Genomic DNA, 7,544 nt, shown 5'->3' on the forward strand with positions numbered 1-7,544 from the left:
TGCTCTTTCCTGCCAAGGCAGGGGGTCGGACTAGATGATCTACCTAGGTCCCTTCCGACTCTAGCTACTATGAAACTATGAAACTATGATTACACCCAGAGAGTGGTGGTGGATGGGTCGTTTTCATCCTGGAGGGATGTGGGCAGTGGAGTCCCCCAGGGCTCGGTCCTGGGGCCTGCACTGTTCAAAATCTTTATCGGTGATCTGGCTGTGGTTGTGGAAAGCATACTGTCCAAATTCACTGACACCGAGTTGTGGGGTGAGGTGGGCATACTGGAGGGGAGGGGCAGAATCCAGCTAGATCTAGACAAATTACAGGAGGTGGGCAGATGAGAATAGGATTGAAAACAACACAGACGAAGTGCAAGGTGCTGCATCCAAGGAGAAGGAACCAGCAACACACCTATAGGCTCTGGAACACCCTTCCTGTCAACACAGTGGCACAAAGGGATCTTGGAGTCATTGTTGACTCCAGGATGAACATGAGCCACCAATGCGAGGAAGCCATCAGTAAGGCTAATTGTGATGCATTTACAGAGGCATCACAAGCAGGTCCAGGGAGGTGATCCTTCCCCTCCATGCAGCATTGGTCAGGCAACAGTTGGAGTACTGCATCCAGTTCTGGGCGCCGCACTTTAAGAGCCAGAGGAGGGCCACTTGCATGATCCAGGGACAGTGGGGTAGGCCCTACAAAGAGAGGCTAAAGGGCCTGAACCTATTCAGCCTCCACAAGAGGAGGCTGAGAGGGGATCTGATGACCATTTACAAACTCACCAGGGTGGACTGGCGAGAACTGGGGGAGGCTATGTTCCTCTGGGCACCACCAGGGGTTACTAGGAATAACAGCCACAAATTGTTAGAGAGAAGGTTCAGGCTGGACATCAGGAGACATTACTTTACAGTTAGGGCTGCCGGGCTCTGGAATGGGCTCCCAAGTAAGGTGGTGATCTCTCTAACCTTGGGGGTCTTCAAGGGGAGGCTGGACAGATTTTTGGCTGGGGTGATATGACCCCGGAACCCTCCTGCCCAGGGCAGGGGGTTGGACCTGATGATTTGTTTAGGTCCCTTCTGACCCTAAGCACTATGATACTATGATGATACTATTGAAAAAAAGCATTATAATTGAGCAGCCTATTGACCAGGGGCCTGTTTACAATGGACAACATATGGGAAGCTTGTCTTACTGCCATGAAGATAAATAAGAGGCTTGGAGGCCAGAGCTATCAGTCTGGCATCTTTCACCAATAGCAAGATAATTTCAAAATGTTTTAAGAATAAACTGATTGCTGTGATTGATCATTCTGCTAGACAAGGTGTGAGAGAGAGAAAGAAAAGAAAGACTCCAAATGAGTATACAACATAATAGATGATTTCGGGTGAGGGAACTCACTGGGGAAAGGTTTGAAGAAGATTTTTTTGTAATTGTCTCTGGAGAATGTTGCTACATTCTGGTTGTTTTGCTGTCTTCTAGCATTCACAATGACTTTGGAAGCTCTCCATGGGGAACCTCGGCCAACTCAACTCAGCAGTAGGAACAAAATGGGACATCTAAAATAGTCACCCCAAGGAGGATAGCTACATGCAAGTACTGAATAAGTCTGGGTGAATAATGGGTCATGAAGGTCCCGTACCAGCCTGGAGAGGTGCCGAAGAAACAGAGAGAGAGAGTAGGGAAATACATTTATCATCACATCTATCGATTCTTTAGTAAGCTGGCTTTTTGGGGGGGTTGTTTTTTGGGTTTTTTGGATTGTTACAACAGTACCCATCTCCTTTCTTCTCACTCCTCCTACCCAAGGTCTGATTCAGTGTCCTTTTCCAGCATGTTTTTGCCAAGCCATGGTATAAATTTCATCCTGTTATGGAAGTGTATGATGGGCTAGCTGGCAGTGACCTGGCCCAGGGGTTTTGAAAGGGCAAAAGATGATTGGAGGACTTGGGATTCCCTTTCCTCACCAATCTGGTAATGATTTGGCCTAGGGGTTTTGAAGGGGTAAAAGATGGTTGGAGGACTTGGGATTCCCTTTCTGCACCAATCAGGCCCCAGAGACTCACCCCCACTCCACCCCCCCATGTCCCCTGATTGGCCCCTTGGGTCACCTGGAGGGGGATAAAAGGGGCAGCGTGGGCTGACTCAGAAGAGAGACCAGTGAAGGGTAACAAGGAAGGAGCTTCACAGAGCTGGCAAGAGCTGGGCCAGCGGGGCAGGAGCAGTGCCCTGGAAGAGCCTGAAAGAGCAGGACCTGCAGGCAGCAGTGGTCAGCGGCGTGGCATGCAGCCGACAGGAGGGGCTCCCCCTGCTCCAGGAAGGATCTGAGCAGCGATCTGAGAGGTTCCCAGCTCTGCTTCCAGCTCCTCCAATCAGAGGCCAGGCAGCTCCATGTGGGCCCGGGGCTCCGGGAAGGTCAAGACCCCTAGCAGCCTAGCATAGTGCCAGCACTTGTGGCTGTGTGGCCATGTTTCTGCCTACCTTGTGGGAGATCAGAGTTCAAGTCCTAGCTGGGGTGACTTGGGGTAAGTGAGCTAGCAGGAAGCAGCGGAAAGGGGCTACTGTGGTTTTTTTTCCCCCTCCAGGTACCAAGGCCCTATATTTCCTTGTCACTTGACATTTTGCATTTTGTGCCTTGTTATATTTCACCAACCAGTATTGTTTGTTCTGCTGTTTGTGTTTTATATTTTGTTAACTGTTTTTTTTTGTCAATGATTGTAAGTGTCTAATCTTTGTTGAATCCTGCCCCCTTGCGGCATTGTAGTATCCACTATATCCTCTGATTTATGCCTGTTATGTTCCCAGTATTAAAAGGTATATGGTTAAGTCCCCTTTGATGGTCTGCTCTCTAGGGGGAGGAGAGTCCCTACACCTCCCACAGCGCTTGTGCACCTGCTTTGATCCCTTCAATTGGAGAGGGGGTACCTCTTGGAGTACCGCTCAAGCTAACTTCATAGTGCAGTTGTAGACATTGCTAAGTTCTGTCCATCTCATTAACATTTTTTTTTCCTAATACATTTCAAGAGATGGGCTGAGGTGTCTAAAATCATCAAAAGTGCAAACATAAGTGGTACAAACAATGCTGATCAAAAATATCCCAATTTAAATGAAAACAACCCCACATAAGTGTCAACAGAAATATTGTTTGATGCTTTCACCAGGTTTAGGCACACGGGAGAGAGGCCCACGTAGGAGAAGAGGAGGGCAGCAGGGTTTTTTCTCAGCACAGGTTTAAATGACATTGCTGCTTCTGAGGGGCAGACCCATCTGTTTTCATTAGATGCTCATCTAATGCAGTGTGACTTGTACATCTCTTCCAAAAAAGTATTGATAAAAGTTGTTTTTGCCTCATGTAAGACCTTCTGATATTCAGTAAGCCAGATATTTTGTTAATGAAAGGTAGTTAAATTTATTTGAATAAGGCCCCTGGCAGATGTGCAAGTAAAGCATGATGGGATCTGATGGGCATTCTCCACAATCACGCTTCCTGCCATGCAAAATGTGTTTGTGGGATCGAGCATCAGATCCTGTCACTCCTTATTGCCAGTGCAGGGGGAGCCTGGAATCACAGTCCTGTACCATCAAGCATCTGCGGCTGGGAGCCCTGCCCATTGATGGGGCTCCCAGCCATGGCCGTGCAATTTGGTTGGGAGCCCCAGCCTAGTCACACATTCGATTAATGGTGTAATAGGAACCATTTTTGTATAATTTGCTTTGTGGCCTGTTCCTTGTTTTATTGTGCCATACATTGCATTAAGGTGTCTCTGGGTTACAACTTAAGACATGATTAGTTGGTTAATCACATATTAAGTGTAACATGTGCCAGGGGCCCACACTTCAGAAAAAGCAAACAAGGATCCATATTTACCAACTTCAGGGGGCCTCCAGATACAGTGGACTGCTGACTGAGGCATCCTTACACTTTGCATCTGAGGTTCATTATGGGCACGCAGTCCTGCCACACTTCAGAAAACTCCATCTCCTACTGCTCTGAACCAGAAGCCCAGACCTGAGGACTCCTAATAAACTTCATAGATCATCACATCTCAGTCCATGCTTTCCTGTTCAGACCCAAACCTAACGCATAATTTTAAAAGTGCTGTAAGTGCCTCATTCCATATTCCCTCTGTATGATACACAGTTAGAGGTTCCAGAAATAAATGTTCTTTTTGCCAAGGTTTATTTATTGGATGAAACACGGAAGATTTATCTGATATGAGAAACTGCTGTCACACCAAGGGGCTCTACTTTGGGTCATAAAGGCTCAGAGTACGAATGCTCCCACACTCATTCGCATCCTGTTTTCTGAGGTGCTTTATAAAGTTTGTATAACATTTCTCAGGCTCTGTGTTTGAGTGCTACAGTTGATGAGGACTCCAGATTGCACTTGTAAGAACCCTATTTCTGTCTTGGGTTAATGGCACTATTGGGAGAAAGAAGTACCTATTAATCAATTGAAAATATGTTTCAATGCCACTGGCAGTCACTGGGGAGAACCACTCTGGGAAGCCTCCCCAGGTTTTCTTTGGCTTTGCATTTAGCCCTAAGATCCAGAAACTGAGGGTGTCAAACACTGAATAAGTTGTTGAGGCAAAAATACACAGAGATTCAGAGTGAATTCAAGATGAGAAGAAGAACTGAGCAGGTCTGGTTGGGTGTCTTGAATAGTGTTGTTTTTTCTCTTGCTGAAATCCCATTAATTTGCAATGAACTTGGGTGATTCTGGATTTGGTGAATGTCTCAGTTCTTATCTTCTCTGGGCCTGGGATTTCCCTCTTGTTTCCCTGTCTGTTTGTAATGGAAAAATCTGAAGTTCTTCCTGTAAATGCTTCCTCCTCTGTGCCCTGACCTTTGGGACATTCCAATTGCATTTTCCCGGCATGCTACTAAGTTCTTTAATATGGCAGTGCTCCAGGGCCCATTGCAGGCCCACGGGGAATAATAATGATAGCAGCAATTATACATAGCTAGGGTGACCAAATATCTTGTGTTCACTGGGACAATCCAGTTTTAGACACCTGTCCTGGGCATCCTGTCAGTTTGATCAAATGAACGCTTTTGTTTTGGTCTCAGTGAGACATCCAGAACTGGTGTTAACATGGGACAGTCCTGGTGAAAATTGGAATCGTTTCCTCCAACCTCCATACTCCTTCCCCTACTCTCTAACACTCAGCTGCCCACGCGTCTCCCCCCCACTCCGAGCTGAGACCAGAGCTTGGAGACAGCTGAGCACGTTGGAGTGAGTCCCATTTTGAAACTAGGGAAATAGGGTCACCTCTTTATGCCGCAGGTCTCATCAGATGAACAGATCACTTCTGGCTAGTGCCCACTTTGCCAGACTTTTGCAACTGCATCACACTTCTTCATGTTGTGCATACTGCCAACTGAAGGTCCATGAAAGCCATTGTTAATTCAATAAATATCTGTAGCAGTAAGGGAAATGAAAGTGCCTCCTCTGATGTCGGTGCCAAAATGTCCAGAAAACAGTTCCAAATGGTTACAGTGAGGGCTGGAAGGACTGATTTAGTGGGCTGTACAACAGGTCGGAAATATATGGCTCTCCCATGGATTCAAAGGTTAAAATATCAGCTGGGCTGCCACAGATGATCATTCTCCATGTATGGATAGATTCAATCCTGTGGATGTTATTGTGTGGAGGTCTAGTCAGATGGGTGGTGCAGATCTTAAAAGGTTATGTTTTGCACAGGCAGTAAAGATGTCGTCATGCCTTCTACCAGAGAATGAGTTTGGTCTTTTCTTATTTTCCCAGCAGCCTTTGCATGGTTTTTCTGCTTCCCTCCACTTCAGTGGTTGGGTGTATTTCAGTGCACTCAGTCTGCTGTTTTAAGATAAAAGGATATTTGTATTCATATACAGGTGCTAGTGATATCTGCAACAAATGCACAAACTTTGTCCTTTTGAGAGATTCTGACTTGTAATTTTTGAGCACTTGAGCTTGTCAGTGCTAAAACAAACAAGAGTCTTCCTCCATTGGGAGCGGTGGGCACTCATCACCTAGAAGAAGCCTTGAAGAGTCCTGGCAATAGGTGCATCTCGGATCCCACAGAGAACGTTTGCTCTCTATGCTGTTGGCCAGTGCTTCTTGCATAAGTATCTACTTTTCTAGCTTCTCTTGTATAATAAAAAGCACTTGGAAAAACTGTTTTTTTGGATTGGTTTCAGAAGGCATTTTAAGGCTTTCAGGTTTTAGTTATAGCTGCAATTTACTGTTAAAAATTGTCCAAATTGTAGCCGCTTTTAACCAATGAAACAGAATCAGGAGCTTCTCTTCCCAGCCCTCTGAAAACAGGCTGGAGAATTACACAGCATATTCCTTTTGATTTCCTTAATATTCCTACATTACTGGCCTCGTACCAGCTTCCTGTCAATTTTATGCCTGCGAAGCTGATTTCTGACAGTTACGGTCAGGGGGGCAGAAAGTGCAAAGAACCCGTATGTTGTGTTCCAGTACCATAGAAAGAGAATCCATTCCCTTGGCTTGGCACAGGGAAATTAAGGTACCAGTAACCAAAGACACCAATATGAAACTGGGAACACGTATTATTGCAGAAAGCATCCTTCTAGAAGGTCACTGATCAAGAGCAATTGTGATTTTAAATGTAACCATAAAAGAGCCAAGCAATTATTTGTTTAGGATCATATATACAGTGCAATATGCATGGTACTTTACAGTCACTTAAAATACATGGTCCTTAATGTTTAGAGCAGTATTTGGAAATCCATTTGTAATGGGTAATAATACCTTTATTGAAGGTATATATTTATGAAAATATACTACATATCCTTGTGTTAAGAACATAAAAGATGCCATGCTGGGTAACACCACAGGTCCATCTAGCCCAATTTCCTATCTCTTAGCCAGAGTGGATGCTAAGAAGAAGATTTCTGAATTTTTTCACATACTGTATGCCCTCAAATAAGACCCCCTCATTGCTTCTGCCTGGGGGTGAGCTGTCAAAGACTGCAACGTTACAAAAACCTACGTTGTAAATTAAAGTACATGCAAATGTGGTTTAATTTGCAATGCAGCAAACACATGTAAATCATAAAAAATCCTACATGTGTATAGTATGATGCAATTAAACTGCAAAAATGATCAGTGTTTGTCACATGTACAAGCACCCTGAGAGACAAGCTGGTAACCATCTTGTAGCAGTATCAATATGCTTCCATTCCAGCAAAAAAACCAGCTTCCCCAACTTAAGACACCCCCCATGCTATTGGAGGGCTGGTTTTGGAGAAAAGGGTGTGTGTGGTTTGTGAGTAAATATAGTATTTATACAAACTGATATGTCCAATGCTCCTTTTTCTTAACAGCTTCCAGGGTACGGTAAGTCCTAATTTGGAGATTGCAGCTGTAATTATAATGTCTAATGCTGCCTGATGGACTTACCCTGCATAAATATGTGTAATCCTCTTTTGAATCGTGTTAAATTTTCAGCTTCTACAAGTTAATTGCACACTGTATGAAAAATAAGTTCCTTCATTTGCTTTAAATCTGCTCCCTAACACTTTCCGTTCATGGCCCCTAGTT

The sequence above is a fragment of the Crocodylus porosus genome, unplaced genomic scaffold (assembly GCF_001723895.1).
Source record: "Crocodylus porosus isolate Cpor-Errol unplaced genomic scaffold, CroPor_comp1, whole genome shotgun sequence".
In the NCBI taxonomy this organism is placed as follows: domain Eukaryota; kingdom Metazoa; phylum Chordata; order Crocodylia; family Crocodylidae; genus Crocodylus; species Crocodylus porosus.